The following is a 20,094-nucleotide window of genomic DNA, read 5'->3' on the forward strand; positions in this document are numbered from 1 at the left end:
ACTGGCGCCGCAGGGGCGGGGCCGCGGCCGCGACGCTCCGGCTCTGCGGTGTCGCTGGACGTGGGGGGCGGGTACCGAGGTGCAGGGGTTGGCTTTCCTCCTCCGTCATCACTCGTTTTACAGAGGGAGCTGATACTCGGACTAGAGTAGGGGTGGGGTCTCTGCGGGCCGGGTGGAGGGGTGAGTCTCTTGCCTCCGCGCCAGAAGAAGCTTCTAGGTAGTCTTTCCCGGATAAGTGCTGTCTGGCAGTTCCGCAGCCTCGCCCGTACTGAGGGGAGCCATCTTGTCCCTCTCTGCTTCTGAAGTATCCTTCAGTCGGTGTGTCTGTATTATCATTGTTTGGAGGGTTTTTTTTTTTCCCCCTCCCTCCTGTCACTGCCTGCCAGGGTCCTAGATTCCGTCCTCGGTTTTTCTGTCCTCATTGCCCCAGGCCCTGGGTGTGCTCTGGAAGGCTGTGCAGTATCAGGACGGACAGAATGACCTTCCGGCCCTGAGTCCCTGGTGAGTTGTTATTCCGAAGATAGTGGTTGGCTTGTCTCCATCTCTACTGAGTGCAATGAGCTCAGACTGCAGCAAGGGGGGTTTGAGTAAAACCCAGAAAAGTCCTTCCCAACTACTTGTGACACAGTGAATTGGGTAACCTTGGGAGACATTGGTATTACTTCCCCCAGGGAATTCTCAAAACAGAAGGGACAATGTTTGAACAAGGAAAGAGATTGGCCCTTCCAAAAAAAAAGAACCAAAACCAGAGGATGTGAAAGAGGACTAAGGAGGCTGGCACTGTTTTATGATTGCCTGGAACATCCTGTGAAAATGGTGTGGTGCTAAAAGCCTAATCCACACTCCCACCCCCTCCTTTCCTCAGCCTGTCCCCACCACCTACTCCGCACTCCTGTATCTTCTTTTACCCAAGATACTGAGTCATTCTGTATGTGTATCACACGGAGAAGAGCTTGCCTTCTGCCCTAGGACTCCAGCAGTACAAAAACCAGTGGGTTTTTGTGGGTTCCCTATGCCATACACTTTCCGGATGGTACAGGGAAGAAAGGAGCACAGTGCCTGATTCTGCACGGCTGTGAGCCACCTTCTGATTCACCTCCTCTCTGGAGGCCTTGAGGAGGGTTGGACAGTGTCTGCATTTTAAGTACCTCACAGTAGCCCTGGTTCTTATCATGGAGCATTTGTTTAGCAAAACATCCATTCTGCAATTTGGATATGGCCCTATCTGAAACTAACATAGTGTTATATGTCAGTTACACCTCAAATTAAAAAAAAAAAAACCAAAACATGGACAGGGCCCTGAAAATCCTTTGTGTAACAGAAATAATATAGTGGTATGTAAAATGGTGGGGATGCCTCACCCTATATGACACATGAGACAGTGCTGTGCTCTACCCACCCACCCCCCATTTGCAAATCTCAGTCTGGCAAAGAGCACAAATGGATGTGCAAGCCTCCCCTTTTCTGCAATCAGAAAAGAATGCCACATGGAGGCAGAGCCAGAATAGGTTGTAGGGAGAGGAAGGGGACAGTTACCATAGCAACTGTAGAGCCGAGGCCTTTAACTAGCACAGGGCCTCAGTTTAATGGTCACCTGCAGGTAAGCACAGACTCTGCTTTCATCAATTTTGACAAAGAGATTAGACAATAGATCTGAATTCTGTAAAGAAGGACCGCACACTGATAGATAATAGGGGCAGCAATTCAGGCCTGTGATGTCAGACCCTGCTAGAATTGGCTTTTTTATTAATTAGAGCTGCAAATACAGACTGGTAAAGGAAAGTGAAACTGTTAGTCGCTCAGTTACGTCCTGACCCCATAGACTAGCCCGCCAGGCTCCTCTGTCCATAGGATTTTCCAGGCAAGAATACTGGAGGCCATGTCCTTCTCCAGGGGATCTTCCCTACCCAGGGATCGAACTCGGGTCTTCTTCATTGCAGGTGGATTCTTTACTGTCTGAACCACCAGGGAAGTCCCTAAATACAGACTGTGATGGGACTAAAAAAAAACCTGGAATGTTAGTATTTATGCGCCAGAATTTTGCAACTGCAGACAGAAAACAGATTGCATATATGTACAAGGCATAGATAAAAATTGGATACATTTATATATGAATTGCAAAGTATTTAAAACCCTATTTTGTGTTTAGGAATAGTTTGCTGTGGCAGGAGCATTCAAAGACCCATCCATCTGAGAACCTATGATATACGGGATTGTGAAGCATGTTCAGTAGTGTGTGATGGTTATAGAGCCTGCTGTAGTGTTTCATTTAACTGTTTACCCCTCAAACTGACCAGGTATGATCTTTTGGAAATTCTGCTATTCTATAGTTTCTTCCACATTTCTTGTCATATAGCATTGCCAAATATAGTGGTTACAATCTGTGCTTTCCAAACTATTTGTGATGAAGGATCCTTGAATTGTGGAAGGGGTCTCTAAGGATCTATCACTGAAAAAGGAAGTTAGGGTAGATATCAAAGGAAGACACTATTACAGGCTCTTTGCTTGGGTATGCATGGGAGTGGGCGCAAGGCAAAAGGTAATACAGATTGTAAATGGTTTGAAAGGTAATTGTAGCCTTGGCTAAGTTTAAGCCACTTAAGGGATTTTCAGCGCCCAGACCTTTGTCAGTTCATAATATATAGTGATAAATACACAACAGGTAAATTATACACATACTTAACAAAGTAGGAGGGGCATTTCTATGTTTTTTTTTGAAATAATTTCATTTTTGGTATTTAAATTATTAAAGTTATCCTCATGAGAAAATGAGAAATTTATTGGAATGAACTACTCTCATCTAGAATTGTGTATGTGTGAGAGAGGAAGGCGCCATCGTCCTTTGTATACTTAGGGTCTCCATAGGACTTAGGTTAGCTCTGATAATTCGTAAAGAAAATGTACTGGCTCCTCCCTGCTAGTCCAACGAATGTCAGTTTTCTGGGGATCTCAGCTCATTTGGCAGAATTCCAGCTGGCTGTGCTGGATTGCATGGTTTCTTATCAACCAAGATATACAAAAGGAGCTGTATGCAGCTCACATTCCTACCCTGTACTCAGTTGTGCCTATTAAAGCATTCTTTACAAAGAGAGAGGTGTGTTGAATTACAGAATTGCTGTGTCAGAAGCTTATCCCTGGCTTTTGGGGAGAATACTAGGATCGTAATATACACCAGCAACCATAGGGTCACCTCTTTTGCATGGTTTATCTGCAAAGGCACCGAGTGAAATAACCTCTAATGAGGCACTGAGTAAAATAATCTCTAAAAAGTTTCAGATGGGGAAGAAGTCTGCATTTATTACTACTCTATCTTGCACACAGAAGAAGTCCACAATAAACATTTGTTGCATAATTGTCCTAATTATTATTTGTTCACTAAGTAATGGGAAGATCAGAGCACTAGGTTTCCCCTCCCTGTGCAGAGCGTTGAAACGGACACTGAAGAAACTTTTTCTTCCCTCGCTCTCCACACTCGTCTCTTAAAGAAAGTCATATCCAAAAGTAAAAAAGAAACATTTATGCATATTATTTTCTCTTTTCTGTTTGATTAGTGTCTGAAATGAAAGTTAGTGTTTGGCTGTGGTCTCTGATAACCACCATTTCCTTTAGTCTGAACGAAGTTGCTCTTACTATAGGAATCTCTAAGGATTTTCTTGTGATGATGAAGAGGATGGTGGTAAAGAGGCGCAAAATGTAATACTTAGTTTTGAGGCCATGCCTGTGTGTGAATTAAATTTTGCATCATTTTTTCAAGATTTCATATAATAGAGTCACTTTCCTTCAAGGAGTACTTATTTGGATTGCAGAAATATTGTTACCTTTACAACATTCAGTTCAGTACAGTTCAGTTGCTCAGTTGTGTCCAACTCTGCAACCCCACAGACTGCAGCACACCAGGCCTCCCTGTCCATCACCAACTCCCAGAGTTTACTCAAAACTCATGTCCATTGAGTTGGTCATGCCACCCAACCATCTCATCCTCTGTCGTCCCCTTCTCCTCCCACCTTCAGTCTTTCCCAGCATTGGGGTCTTTTCAGATGAGTCAGTTCTTCACATCAGATGGCCAAAGTATTGGAGATTCAGCTTCAGCATCATTCCTTCCAATGAATATTCAAGACTGATTTCCTTTAGGATGGACTGGTTGGATCTTGCAGTCCAAGGGACTCTCAAGAGTCTTCTCTGACACCACAGTTCAAAAGCATCAATTCTTCAGTGCTCAGCTTTCTTTATAGTTCAACTCTCATATCCATACATGACTACTAGAAAAACCATAGCTTTGACTAGATGGACCTTTGTTGGCAAAGTAATGTCTCTGCTTTTAATATGCTGCCTAGATTGGTCACTTTCACTAGATTGGTCATAACTTTTCTTCCAAAGAGCAAGTGTCTTTTAATTTCATGGCTGCAGTCACCATCTGCAGTGATTTTGGAGCCCCCCAAAATAAAGTCTTTCACTGTTTCCCCATCTATTTGCCATGAAGTGATGGTACCAGTTGCCATGATCTTAGTTTTCTGGATGTTGAGTTTTAAGCCAACTTTTTCACTCACCTCTTCCACTTTCATCAAGAGGCTCTTTAGTTTTTTTATTTCTGCCGTAAGGGTGGTGTCATCTGCATATCTGAGGTTATTGATATTTCTCCTGGAAATCTTGATGCCAGCTTGTGCTTCACCCAGCCCAGCATTTCTCATGATGTACTTGGTATATAAGTTAACTCAGAAATAGTGTGTCTTCTCATCAGTTCTCTTTCCCTTTTTTTTTTTGGTTGTACTGGGTCTTTGGTGCTGCACTTGGACTTTCCCTAGTTGGTGTGAACAGGGGCTACTCTTCATTACAGTGGGTGGGCTTCTCACTGCGGTGGCCTCAGTAGTTGTGGCTCACGGCCTCTAGGCCTGTGAGCTCAGTAGTTGTGCAACACAGGCTTAGTTGCCCTGTGGCATGTGGTATCTTCCCAGACCAGGGATTTAACCCATGTCCTTTGCACTGGCAGGCAGATTCTTAACCTATAGGCCACTAGGGAATTCCTTATCCCTTCTTGATCCTTCATCATATGTCTTAACTTCCTTTTCTAACAATACTTCCTCCAAATACCTTGCATTAACCCCTTCATTTAGTCAGTCTGAACCACTTGCCTTTCCCTCAGTCATTCTTACACTTTCTGTTCAGGTTGTCTCTTTTCCCCTCGGAATGCCCAGAATTCATTTTTAAGTCATTCATTCAGTGATGTGTATTGAGCACTTACTGTGTGCCAGCAAATGAAACACAGAGGTCCCTGCTCTTGTGGAGCTTATCTTCTAGTGGGGAGGGACAGATAATAAATAATAGATGGGTATATAGTATGTCAGAAAGTGATTAGTACTGTGGCAAAAAAGAAAACATCATGATAAGGGTGACTGAGAATGCTGGAGCAGGGCGTGGTGATGGGGAAGAATGGTGAAGCAGCAGGAAAGGTTGCAATTTGAAAGGGGCTGGTTAGGGTGGGCCTTATTAAGATGAGACTAGAGCAGACTTAAAGGAAGCAAGGGGTTTTGGTCATTTGGCTATGTGGTAGAGAGTCTTGTAGGCTGAGAAGATAGCCAATTCAAAGTCCCTAAGTAGTAGTATGCCTGGTACATTCAAGGCATAGCTGGAGCCCACTGTGCCTGGAGCAGAGGAGTGAAAGAGAAATAGGAGATGAGATTGGTAATAATAGAGGCCAGATCACGTAGGGCCTTGTTGGCATTGTTAGTTACTATTAGGTTTTTACTCTGAGTGAAATAGGAAACATATGCAGAGTGAAATAGGAAACATATGCAGGCTTTTTTTTTTTTTAAGCTGTGCTGGGTCTTCGTTGCTGTGCGCCCATGTTCTCTAGTTCCCACGAGCAACAACCTGTGGGGGCTACTCTGGTTGTGGCGCTTCTCTTGTTGCAGAGTATGGGCTTTGGGCAGAGTCATTGTGGCACACGGGCTTAACTGCCCGGCTGCGTGTGGTATCTTACCAGAGCAGGGGTTGAACCAGTGTTCCCTGAATTGGCAGGTAGATTCTTAACCACTGGACCACCAGGGAAGTCCTATATGCAGGCATTTAAACGGAGGAGTGGTATCATTTGACAGATTTTTACAGTATCACTTTGGCTGCTGTACTGAGAATAGACTGTAAAGGTTGTAAGGTTTAAAGTGGGAAACCACTCTCTTCATGACCAGTACTGGACTTTGATCACCCCAGGACCTTTGACACCTGGGGGTCTGAGGGGCCCTGGTCAAAAATAATAAAGTGGGAAACCGGGCAAGCAACTTGCAGTAACCTGGATGAGCAGGGATGTAGCTCAGATCAGAGCAGGGTCAGTGGAGATGGTGGGATGCTAGATACACAGTATTTTAAAGCTAGAGCCAATCTGATTTCCTGCCTTATCAAATGGGGAGTGAGAGAGAAAAGGTAAATAGTGACTCCAAAGATAAACCAAAAACTTAAAAAAATTACCTCTAGGAGGAAAGAGAAACAGATTGTAAGGCAGCCAAGGATGGAAGGTAGATTTGACGTTAGAATCATATAAATGTTTTACAGAAGTATAAAACAAAATTAAATCAAAATGACCAATCTGACAAATAACCTATTCCAGAATATATTTTTTTAAAAAATCTACAAATCAGCCCAGAAAAGACAAAAGGTCAACCCAGCTATAAAATGGACAAAGAATTTGAATGGATTTTCATGAGAGAAGGTACACAAATGACCAATAAATATAGGAAAAACCATTTAACATCATTAGTCTCAAGGAAATGCAAATTAAAACCACAGTGGGCAGTCCCCTTGTGGCCCAGTGGTTAGGTTTCAGGCTTTCCCTGGATTCAATACCTGATTGGGGAACTGAGATCCCACAAGCCTCGTGGCATGACAAAATATATACATATATATATATATATATACCTACAGTGTAACATTACTTATTCACAAAATGGCAATAATTAAAAACCCAATAACACCAAATGTTAGAAAGGATGTAGAACTCTCATATATGGCTAATAGTAGTATAAAATGTTATAATTTCTTTATAAAAAGTATTTGGAGCTTTTTTTAAATCTAAACCTTTATAACCTAGAAATTCCACTCCTAAGCATTTACCCCAGAAAAATTAACACATATATGTACACAAAGAGATTCGTTTTTCATAGCAACTTTATTCATAACAGCCATAACCTGGAAACAACACAACCATCAATTAAAAAATGGATAAACAAATTGTGTTACCTTCATGCAATAGAATACTGCTCAGCTATAAAAAGAAACTACAAGTATACACAACATAGATGAAAAATAAAAAATACATTATGTTGAAACAAAAGAAACAAAATACAAGAATGTTGTGTTGGTCTCCTGAGAAGTAGATACCAAGATGTGGTTAGATGTGCAAGAGATTTATTAGGGGAGTATATTGGTTATCTTGGCTTCCCTAGTGGCTCAGTGGTAAAGAATCCGCCTGTCATGCAGGAGACACAGGTTCAGTTCTCCAGGGTTTGGGAAGATCCACTGGAGAAGGAAATGGCAACCTACTCCAGTATTCTTGCCTGGGAAATACCATGGACAGAGGAGCCTAGTGGGCTACAGTCCATGGCATGGCAAAAGAGTCAGACAGGATTGAGTGACTAAAACAACAATATTGGTTATCTATTGTTTTGAAACAGATTACTCTAAAATTCAGCAGCCTAAAATAACAAATACGTATTATCTAACATAGTTTCTTTTTTTTTAAGATGATTTATTTATTTTTGGCTGCACTGGGTCTTTGTTGCTGCCTGCGTGTTTTCTCTCTAGTGGCAGTGAGCAGGGAAGAGGTGGGAGCAGTCTACTTTTTATCGCTGTGCCCAGATTTCTGATTGCAGTGACTTGTTGCAGAGCACAGGATCTAGAGCACAGGCTCAATAGTTGCGGCACACGGGCTTAGTTGTTTCGCAGCATGTGGGGTCTTCTGGGACCAGGGATCGAACTTGTGACCCCTGCATTGGCAGGTGGATTCTTAACCACTAGACCACCAAGGTAGCGCTCACAGGGTCTTTAAGGATCTGAAAATTGAGGAGCAAATTAGGTGAGTGGTTTTGGCTTAGGATTGTAGTCCTACAACCATGAGGTTGTAGTCAAGATGTCAAGATGGGGTTACAGTAATCTGAAGGCTTGACTGAGACTGGATGATCTGCTTCCAAGATGGCTCATTCAAATGGCTATTTGAAACCTCAACTCCTCACCATGTAGGACTCTCCATTGGTCTACTTGAGTATTCTCATAACATGGCAGCTGGCTTCTCCCAAAGCCAGAAAGTAAGGAGGGAGCTACAATGCCTTTTAATGACAGTGTTTGAAGTTAGGTATCATCATTTCTGCCTTGTTTTATTTTATTTATATACAGAAGCAAGTCACTGAGTCTAGTCCATTCTCAAGAGGAAGGAAATTGACTCTACCTTTTGAAGGATGTGTCAATGAATTTGTGGATATATTTTAAATCACCACATGGACAGACCAGTGGAAGGCACAGAGAGCCTCAGACCCAATACAGGTCTGACATCTGTGGAAGAAGAGAGGAAAATAATGAGGATTGGAAATGAAGAGTTTTGTCCTGCAGCATAGGTTCAAGAAAGGTTTGGTCAGGCTGATGAAGAGTCTAAAAGTCAAAATTCCTATTGGAAGAATCTTTTTAATCACAGGATTAGGCCTGCCTTTGTAGCCCTGCTCTTCTCTGGCATTGGCTGGGATCAGCCTAAGGAAGTGTGGCTTTGGTGCAAATGTGGGAGTAGATCCAGAGTGGCAGCAGGTGGGTTCATCATCAGATATACTCTCTGAAAGAAGATTTCAGTAGTGCATATTCATGGTCACTATGAGTACATACTGCATGAATAAGTTTTTGTGAAGTTGTAGAATGGGCAAAGCTTATCTACAGTGATAGAAGGCAAATAAGTGTTTCCTGATGCTGGGGAGGGGATGGGAATTGATTGCAAAGGGGACACAAGGAAACTTCTGGGGTGATGAAAATGTTCTGTACTTGATTATGGTAGTGGTTATACACATATATACATTTGTTGAGCTCATCAAATGCTACACTTAAAACAGGTACACTTTGTTGAACACAAATAATATATAAAATTTACTGAAAAACACAGTGAGATACCACTTCACATTACCAATACCAAACATTAGTGAGAATGCACAGCACCTGAAACTCTGATATGTTGTTAGTGGGAGTATAAAATTATACAACCATTTTGGAAAGCTGTTTGTCATTTCTCTCTTAAAAGTTAAAGAAATGCTGTTTGTTTAACTGCAACAGTTCCACTCCTGGATATCAGACTAAGATAAATGAAAATGTATGTTCCCAAAAAGACTTCTTTATGAACATTCATAGGAGCTTTATTTATAATGGTCCAAATGACCCAAAGATCCATCAACAGGCAAATTGATAAATTGTGGAACATGTATACAATAGAATACTGCAGTGCAGATTTGTGCAACAACACATATGAATCTCAAACATGGTGTATTGAGCAAAGAAGATGCATGCAAAAGAGCACATACTGTATGATTGTTTGATGAGTCTCTCAGTCGTGTCCGACTCTTTGCAACCCCACGGACTGTAGCCTGCTAGGTATCTCCTCTGTCCATGGGGATTCTTCAAGCAAGAATATTGGAGTGGGTTGCCATGCCCTCCTCCAGGGGATCTTCCCAGCCCAGGGATTGAATCCAGGTCTTCCAATCTGCAGGCGGATTCGTTACAGTCTGAGCCACCAGGGAAGCCCTTCCCTGTATGATTCAGTTCAGTTCAGTTCAGTCCCTCAGTCGTGTCTGACTCTTTGCGACCCCATGAGTTGCAGCATGCCAGGCCTCCATGTCCATCACCAACTCCCGGAGTTCACTCAAGCTCACGTCCATCGAGTCGGTGATGCCATCCAGCCATCTCATCCTCTCTTGTCCCCTTCTCCTCCTGCCCCCAATCCCTCCCAGCATCAGAGTCTTTTCCAATGAGTCAACTCTTCGCATCAGGTGTCCAAACTACTGGAGTTTCAGCTTTAGCATCAGTCCTTCCAAAGAACACCCAGGACTGATCTCCTTTAGAATGGACTGGTTGGATCTCCTTGCAGTCCAAGGGACTCTCAAGAGTCTTCTCCAACACCACAGTTCAAAAGCATCAATTCTTCGGCACTCAGCCTTCTTCACAGTCCAACTCTCACATCCATACATGACCACAGGAAAAACCATAGCCTTGACTAGATGAACCTTTGTTGGCAAAGTAATGTCTCTGCATTTGAATATGCTTCTAGGTTGGTCATAACTTTCCTTCCAAGGAGTAAGGATCTTTTAATTTCATGGCTGCAGTCACCATCTGCAGTGATTTTGGAGCCCCAAAAAATAAAGTCAGACACTGTTTCCACTGTTTCCCCATCTATTTCCCATGAAGTGATGGGACCAGATGTCATGATCTTCGTTTTCTGAACGTTGAGCTTTAAGCCAACTTTTCACTCGCCTCTTTCACTTTCATCAAGAGGCTTTTTAGTTCCTCTTCACTTTCTGCCATAAGGGTGGTGTCATCTGCATATCTGAGGTTATTGATATTTCTCCTGGCAATCTTGATTACAGTTTGTGCTTCTTCCAGTCCAACATTTCTCATGATGTACTCTGCATATAAGTTAAATAAGCAGGGTGACAATATACAGCCTTCACATACTCCTTTTCCTATTTGGAACCAGTCTGTTGTTCCATGGCTAGTTCTAACTGTTGCTTCCTGACCTGCCTACAGATTTCTCAAGAGGCAGGTCAGGTGGTCTGGTATTCCCATCTCTTTCAGAATTTTCCACAGTTTATTGTGATCCACACAGTCAAAGGCTTTGGCATAGTCAATAAAGCAGAAATAGATGTTTTTCTGGAACTCTCTTGCTTTTTCGATGATCCAGCGGATGTTGGCAATTTGATCTCTGGTTCCTCTGCCTTTTCTAAAACCAGCTTGAACATCAGGAAGTTCACGGTTCACATATTGTTGAAGCCTGGCTTGGAGAATTTTGAGCATTACTTTACTAGCATGTGAGATGAGTGCAATTGTGCAGTAGTTTGAGCATTCTTTGGCATTGCCTTTCTTTGGGATTGCAATGAAAACTGACCTTTTCCAGTCCCGTGGCCACTGCTGAGTTTTCCAAATTTGCTGGCATATTGAGTGCAGCACTTTCACAGCATCATCTTTCAGGATTTGAAATAGCTCAACTGGAATTCCATCACCTGCACTAGCTTTGTTCATAGTGATGCTTTCTAAGGCCGACTTGACTTCACATTCCAGGATGTCTGGCTCTAGGTCAGTGATCACATCATCGTGATTATCTGGGTCATGAAGATCTTTTTTCTACAGATCTTCTGTGTATTCTTGCCACCTCTTCTTAATATCTTCTGCTTCTGTTAGGTCCTTACCATTTCTGTCCTTTATCCAGCCCATCTTTGCATGAAATGTTCCCTTGGTATCTCTAATTTTCTTGAAGAGATCTCTGGTCTTTCCCATTCTGTTGTTTTCCTCTATTTCTTTCCATTGATCGCTGAGGAAGGCTTTCTTATCTCTTCTTGCTATTCTTTGGAACTCTGCATTCAGATGCTTATATCTTTCCTTTTCTTCTTTGCTTTTCTCTTCTCTTCTTTTCACAGCTATTTGTAAGGCCTCCCCAGACAGCCATTTTGCTTTTCTGCATTTCTTTTCCATGGGGATGGTTTTGATCCCTGTCTCCTGTACAATGTCACGAACCTCCATCCATAGTTCATCAGGTACTCATTCTATCAGATCTAGTCCCTTAACTCATTTCCACTGTATAATCATAAGGGATTTGATTTAGGTCATACCTGAATGGTTTAGTGGTTTTCCCTACTTCCTTCAATTTAAGTCTGAATTTGACATGATCTGAGCCAAATCAGCTCCCGGTCCTGTTTTTGTTGACTGTATAGAGCTTCTCCATCTTTGGCTGCAAAGAATATAATCAGTCTGATTTCGGTGTTGACCATCTGGTTATGTCCATGTGTAGGGTCTTCTCTTGTGTTGTTGGAAGAGGATGTTTGCTATGACCAATATGATTACCTTTATGTAAAATTGTTGAGCAGGTGAAACTAATACATAGTGATAGAAATTAGAATATATTTTCCATGAAAAACTCTCTGGAGTGAGGAAGATATTTTTATATCGATTGGTATGTAAGTTTAATAGATATATATGTTTATCAAAACACATCAAATTATACAACTAAGAGCTTTGCAAAAACAAAGAGCTTTGCATTTCACTGTATTTAAACTTTACCTCAATAAAAAAATAAAGAAGTCACTAAAAATAAAAATCAAAGTGAAATAAATTAACCTCTGTATTAAATTGGTGGAATTCTTTCAGATGACTTTAAAATATGGTAGTTTAACTGCATGTTTTTTCGAAAATTTTTATTGTGGTAAAATACACATAGAATTTACTATTTTAATCATTTTAATTGTATAGTTCAGTGATATTAAATATGTTCATAATGTTGTGGAACTATCACCATCATCCATCTCCATCAGTTCAGTTCAGTTCAGTCTCTCAGTTGTGTCCGACTCTTTGTGACCCTATGAATCGCAGCACACCAGGCCTCCCTGTCCATCACCAACTCCCGGAGTTCACTCAGACTCGCATCCATCGAGTCAGTGATGCCATCCAGCCATGTAATCCATAGCCCCACCTTTTTTTTAAACCTACAGTAGTCAGTAGTCCCAGGTGGTCTCCCATCCATATGTTAACCAGATCCAACCCTGATTAGCTTCTGAGATCAGGCACACTCAAGAGAGTATGACCATAGCCTCCATACTTCTTTTTATCTTGTAAAACTAAAACTCAATACACTCATTAAATAAGAACTCCCAATTCTCCTTCATACCCCCTAGTCCCTAGTAACCACCGTTTGACTTTCTGTGTCTCTGACTATTCTAAATGCCTTGTATAAGTGGAATCACACAGTATTTTGTTTTTTTGTGACTGTCTTATGTCACTTGGAGAAGGAAATGGCACCCCACTCCAGGACTCCTGCCTGGAAAATCCCATGGACGGAGGAGCCTGGTGGGCTGTGGTCCATGCGGTCGCTAAGAGTAGAACACGACTGAGCGACTTCCCTTTCACTTTTCACTTTCATGCATTGGAGAAGGCAGTGGCACCCCGCTCCGGTACTCCTGCCTGGAAAATCCCATGGACCTGGTAAGCTGCAGTCCATGGGGTCACTAAGAGTCGGACATGACTGAGCAACTTCCCTTCCCTATGTCACTTAGCATAATGTCCTCAGGATTCATCCATGTTGTAGCATATATCTTAAGTATACATTTTTATGGGATATACCCTAAGGAAAGAAAGAAACTGCAAAAAATGTTAAACTGTTATTATTAGTCATCTTATTAGTAATAATATTGGGAGTTTTTTGGAAACAGTTTATATATGTAATGGAATAAAATAAATTGTGCTAATGTTATTAGGAATCAAGTTGTTGATTATGCTAAAAAGAGATACAGATATAGAATCAAAAAAGTTGGATAAAATCCCTGAAACCCTAAGATTTAGTTAGATAAAGCCAAACAATGATCAACTCAGTAGCAGTAAGTATTCCAACTGTCCAAATTTTAGTCTTTAAATACCATTTACTACTAAATGAACCAAGGCTTCTTAGAGAAACATCTGATTCTAGATCTGTGGCAGGAAATAAACAAGATGAACCTGGAACATCTTGTTATACCAGAAAGCAACAAAGCCATCCAAGAGTGCTGAAATCATGTCAAAAGAACTTTGGAGCTAATCTGAGATGACTTCCATAGTCCAAAGATGGGGCAGTATGTATTTCAAAATGAACAATAATTGCAGTGGTTTGAAGCACACCAAATGTGTTAAAACCCACAGTTCATAGTGATACTAAAAACAAAACTCTCTTAAGCAATCTTTGGGGTATGCTGGAGAACCTCATTATTTAGAGAACTATTCTGTATTACATGGAGAACCTCAACTTACTATTTTGAAAACTAGTAAATAAAAAAAAAGAAACATTTGTCCTGCTTTTCCCTCAAGTGAAGTGAGTTGCTCAGTCATGTCCGACTCTTTGTGACCCTGTGGACTATACAGTCCATGGAATTCTCCAGGCCAAAATACTGGAGTAGGTAGCCTTTCCCTTCTCCAGGGGATCTTCCCAACCCAGGGATCGAACCCAGGTCTCCTGCATTGTGGGCAGATTCTTTACCAGCTGAGTCATGCCACAAGGGAAGCAGCTGAGCCACAAGGGAAGCCCAAGAATACTGGAGCAGGTAGCCTATCCCTTTTCCAGGGGATCTTCCTGATCCAGGAATTAAACTGGAGTCTCCTGCATTGCAGGTGGATTCTTTTATCAACTAAACTATGAGGGAAGCCCTGCCTTTCCCTCACTAATCAAATACTTGACTATTCTAAATGTTCAAATACTTGACTATTCTATAAGTTCTTATTTATAGAAGAATTCCACCTAATAAATGAAGGTAGTATGTTAATATTAGAATATCACTTTTTTTACAGCCCCTAGTGAAATAATTCACCTTGGTTATAATTATCAATGACTGCTAAACTATCAAGTAAAAAGGTGGTAATATTTGAACCCGATGGTCAATTGTAACAGAACAAAAATACATTAAACCAAATGTTATTAATATATACTTCTTGATGAGATGCAGTAGGACGTTTATGATACCAGTTATTCTTGCCAAAAAAAGGAACATAAATATGAACAAGCATACCTCTCTGTCCCATTTATAAAAAATAAAAAATAAAATACTGTAAATGACATCACAGAGATGCAATAAGAAAAATCCACAAAGTTGGAAATTTTACAGAACAAATGATGTGGTTTCATCAACAAATAAATTGCAGGAAATAAGAAAGAGAAAAACTTACAGATTAAAAGAGGCCTAAGGTAGTGTCAGTTTTCATTCCAATCCCAAAGAAAGGCAATGTCAAAGAATGCTCAAACTACTGCACAATTGCACTCATCACACATGCTAGTAAAGTAATGCTCAAAATTCTCCAAGCCAGGCTTCAGCAATACGTGAACCGTGAACTTCCTGATGTTCAAGCTGGTTTTAGAAAAGGCAGAGGAACCAGAGATCAAATTGCCAACATCCGCTGGATCATCAAAAAAGCAAGAGAGTTCCAGAAAAACATCTATTTCTGCTTTATTGACTGTGCCAAAGCTTTTGACTGTGTGGATCACAATAAACTGTGGAAAATTCTGAAAGAGATGGGAATACCAGACCACCTGATCTGCCTCTTGAGAAATCTGTATGCAGGTCAGGAAGCAAGAGTTAGAACTGGACATGGAACAACAGACTGGTTCCAAATAGGAAAAGGAGTACGTGAAGGCTGTATATTGTCACCCTGCTTATTTAACTTATATGCAGAGTACATCATGAGAAACACTGGACTGGAAGAAGCACAAGTTGGAATCAAGATTGCCAGGAGAAATATCAATCACCTCAGATATGCAGATGACACCACCCTTATGGCAGAAAGTGAAGAGGAACTAAAAAGCCTCTTGATGAAAGTGAAAGTGGAGAGTGAAAAAGTTGGCTTAAAGCTCAACGTTCAGAAAACGAAGATCATGACATCTGGTCCCATCACTTCATGGGAAATAGATGGGGAAACAGTGGAAACAGTGTCTGTCTGACTTTATTTTTGGGGGCTCCAAAATCACTGCAGATGGTGACTGCAGCCATGAAATTAAAAGATCCTTACTCCTTGGAAGGAAAGTTATGACCAACCTAGAAGCATATTCAAAAGCAGAGACATTACTTTGCCAACAAAGGTTCATCTAGTCAAGGCTATGGTTTTTCCTGTGGTCATGTATGGATGTGAGAGTTGGACTGTGAAGAAGGCTGAGTGCCGAGGAATTGATGCTTTTGAACTGTGGTGTTGGAGAAGACTCTTGAGAGTCCCTTGGACTGCAAGGAGATCCAACCAGTCCATTCTGAAGGAGATCAGCCCTGGGATTTCTTTGGAAGGAATGATGCTAAAGCTGAAACTCCAGTAGTTTGGCCACCTCATGCGAAGAGTTGACTCATTGGAAAAGACTCTGATGCTGGGAGGGATTGGGGGCAGGAGGAGAAGGGGACGACAGAGGATGAGATGGCTGGATGACATCACTGACTCGATGGACGTGAGTCTGGGTGAACTCCAGGAGTTGGTGATGGACAGGGAGGCCTGGCGTGCTGCGATTCATGGGGTTGCAAAGAGTCGGACACGACTGAGCGACTGAACTGAACTGAAGGTAGTGTCATCCAAATGCAATGTACAAATCTTGTTTGGAACTGTAAAAAATATTATGAGACAGTTGGAGAAACTTAAACACTATATATTTGATAACATTAAAAAGTTACTGTTAATTTTCTTTGGGTGTGTTAATTATGTTTAAAAGAATCTCTGTAACACACATATAAATATTTATGCATGAAATTTTATGATATCTGGGATTTTCTTATAAATGATCATTTGGGCATAAGTGGGTGGGGATATAGTTGAAAAGATTGGGCATTTATTGCTAGAGAGGGCATGGAGAAAAGGGAACCATCCTACACTGTTGGTGGAAATGTAAAGTGTAGAAGCCACTATGAAAAACAGTATGGAGTTTCCTCAAAAAACTAAAAATAGAGTTGCCATATGATCCTGCAGTCTCACTCCTGGGCATATATCTGCACAAAACTATAATTCAGAAAGACACATGCACCTCAGTGTTCACTGCTGCACTGTTTACAATAGTAAAGACATGGAAGCAACCCAAGTAATTCAGTTTTAAGCATGTTGAGTTTGAGATGTCAGTTGGAATCTAAATGGAGATATTGAATAGGCTGTTAGGTGTAGGTTCAGGATTTGGGAAAGAGGTCTAGGCTGGAGATATAAACTTGGGAGTCATTGGTATATAAATGGTAGTTACAGTATGAGACTGGATGAGATAAAGCAAGGAGGGAGAGTAAACAGAGCTTGTGTGTGTATGCTAAGTCGCTTCAGTCATGTCTGACTCTGCAACCCCATGGACCATAGCCTGCCAGGCTCCTAGAATACAGTAAATGCTCACTAAATATTCATTATAACCACATGACTAAAATTCTTTCTTTTGATTTCTCCCTCCTATACATTCCTATCGGAGAAGACAATGGCACCCCACTCCAGTACTCTTGCCTGGAAAATCCCATGAACGGAGGAGCCTGGTCGGCTGCAGTCCATGGGATCGCTAGGAGTCAGACACGACTGAGCGACTTCACTTTCACTTTTCACTTTCATGCATTGGAGAAGGAAATGGCAACCCACTCCAGTGTTCTTGCCTGGAGAATCCCAGGGATGGGGGAGCCTGGTGGGCTGCCGTCTCCGGGGTCGCACAGAGTCGGACACGACTGAAGTGACTTAGCAGCAGCAGCAGCAGCATGCATTCCTATAGCACTTTTATTGTGTCTTATAGTTATTGAGCTCTTTAGGATAAGACAACATTTAGCACTCTTCCATTTTGGGGCTTCAGTTTTTGCTACAGTGACTTAATTTTGAAAATAGTTAATTTCTTTGGGCTTCCCTGGTGGCTCAGATGGTAAAGAATCTGCCTGCAACATGAGAGACCTGGGTTCAATCCCTGGGTTGGAAAGATCCCGTGGAGGAGGGCATGGCAACCTACTCCAGTATTCTTGCCTGGGAAATCTCATGAACAGAGACTTATTTCCTGGGCTCCTCTGTCCATGGCGGTTCTCCAGGCAAGAATACTGAAGTGGGTTGCCATGGCCTCCTCCAGGGATCTTCCCAACCCAGGGATTGAACCCAGGTCTCCCGCATTGCAGGCAGATTCTTCACTGTCTGAGCCAACAGGGAAGCCTAGTTTCCATCTATCATTATAGAGCTGACCCTCTTAGCCACTTTGTCTTCACCCAATCCCTTCCCCTGTGATGACCACTATTCTGTTCTCTGTATTCACGTGTTTATTTGATTTGTTCATTTGTTCACTTATTTTTTATTTGTCCCACATATGACTAAAATCATATGGTATTTGTCTTTCTCCATCTGACTTACTTCACTTACCATAATACCCTCAAGGTCTATCCATGTTGTCATAAATGGCAAGATTGCATTTTTTCTTTAATGGCTGAGTAGTATTGCATTCTCTCTCTCTACCTCACTTTTTTTTTTTTTTTTTTAAATTATCCATCCATCCGTTGTTAGTTTGCATTTAGGTTGTTTACAGGATGAGAATTTTAAAGAGGAGGGAATCAGCAACACCATCAAACATGATAGAGACCAAAGCTAATGAGGTGACTTGACAAGAAAATTTCAGCATCAGTTGTTCACAGTTTTAGAGTAACTGCTTTGTTCCAGGCACTAGATTTGTGGGGATTAAACCCAGATTGTAAAGGATTATGGAGTTATAAGTATGGAGAAAGTAGAATTTGGAGGGAAAGGAGAGAGGAAAAGTCCAGAGCTTGATAGAAAAGTAGAGGGGAGGTGCTTCCAGGATGTGGTGATTTGAATATTTCTATAAGGAGAGGGAATAAGCCAGAGAAGGGAGCATGGCAAGCCCTGTCAGTGTTTAGATAGGCGAGGATTCTATTTCGTTCCCCCCTCATCCCACAGCTTCCTGTTTCCCACAGCTCCCTCTCTGTTTACAGGTAAGCAGCTTCTGGTGGAATTAAGCAGTTTGGGTTAAACATTTGAAAAGGTGGAAGGGAGAAAATTGCAGCTAATTCTGAAGTCACAATTGTGCTTAATATTGTGTGTTTGAGAGACTCAGGCCAGTAAGAGGGCCTACAGCTAACTGGTCATCGGGAAAGTGAGCAACCTGAAACCTCTTTGTTGCCTTGGTGCGAGTCTGCTAACATGCCTTCAGGGCATCATCTGTACTTGGGTGTGGCAAAGTTGGAGTTCTGGAAAAGTTTGAAAAGTGGCTTAAAATGAACAAGGACGATAAATGTGATACATACCTACAATGGAATATTATTCAGGCTTAAAAAGGAAGGAAATTCTAACACCTGCTATTAAAATTACAACATGGATATACACTGAGGATATTTTGCTAAGTGAAATAAGACAGAAAAAGACAAATATTGTATGATTCCATTTGTATGAGGTACCTAGAGTAGTCAGATTCATAGAGACAGAAAGTAGAATGGTGGTTGCCAAGAGCTGAAGGGAGAGGGGAAGGGGGAAATAAGTGTTGGATGGATAAGAGTTTCAGTTTGGGAGGCTAAGCACATCAGTGTACTTAATGTCACTAAACTGTACCTTTAAAAGTGGTTAAAGTGGTAATTTCATGCTATGCATATTTTACCACAATTAAAAAGATAAATAGCCATGTGGTAAAATATTAACAACATGTGAATCTAGGTGAAAGGGTTTCTGAGAGATCATTATACTGTTGTTTTTCAATTATACTCTTTTTGTAACTTTTCTGCTGGTCTAAACTTAAAAAAAAAAAAAAAAAACTTCCTTAAAATTAACAGGAGGACTTTCTGTAGAGATGATACAGACCAGTTAAGATTGCTTCCACTGCAGGGGTTGCAGGGCCCTATTGGAGAATCCCAGGGATGGGGAAGCCTGGTGGGCTGCCGTCTGTGGGGTCACACAGAGTCGGACACGACTGAAGTGACTTAGCATAGCATAGCACAGCACTAAGCATATCAGCCTGGTGTTAAGAAGTTAATATATCAGAGGTAATTATTGACTACTTTAGGCAATTTGCTTTCACATTTTGATCATCACCTCTTTATTGACTTAATTTCTTCATAAGGGTGGGAAGTTGACAACTTTTCATTTTTCTCCATATTATTTTTCTCTTCATATTATTTTAATTATTATGAATTTCTAGGACACTAGGGACACCCATATTTATTACTCAAAAATACATTCTAAAATTAGAAAGTTTTGTGTCAACTCTTTTGCCATTTCTCTGTTAAGTGTTCCTCCTCAATCATGTATATATAAATCAGACATATATATAAAATATATATATGTAAATCAGATATATAAAACCTCTGGTTATATAGAGGTTATATATAGGTTAGACTGGGTTCTCACAGATTGTGAGACATCGTGCAAATTATGTTATCTCTC

General features: G+C 41.3%; 1 protein-coding gene across 1 annotated transcript in view; it reads left to right on the plus strand.

The window, feature by feature from the left end:
• The first annotated feature begins 178 nt into the window (after nt 1–178).
• The window catches only part of TP53BP1 (tumor protein p53 binding protein 1), a 91,472-nt gene continuing 71,556 nt past the window's right edge, over nt 179–20,094 (plus strand). The window contains exons 1-2 of the mRNA XM_044933102.2: nt 179–501; nt 2,150–2,297. The gene's annotated coding sequence lies outside the window, so the exon portion shown is untranslated. The remainder of the gene's footprint in view (nt 502–2,149; nt 2,298–20,094) is intronic.

The sequence above is a fragment of the Bubalus bubalis genome, chromosome 20 (genome assembly GCF_019923935.1).
Source record: "Bubalus bubalis isolate 160015118507 breed Murrah chromosome 20, NDDB_SH_1, whole genome shotgun sequence".
Classification (NCBI taxonomy): Eukaryota; Metazoa; Chordata; class Mammalia; order Artiodactyla; family Bovidae; genus Bubalus; species Bubalus bubalis.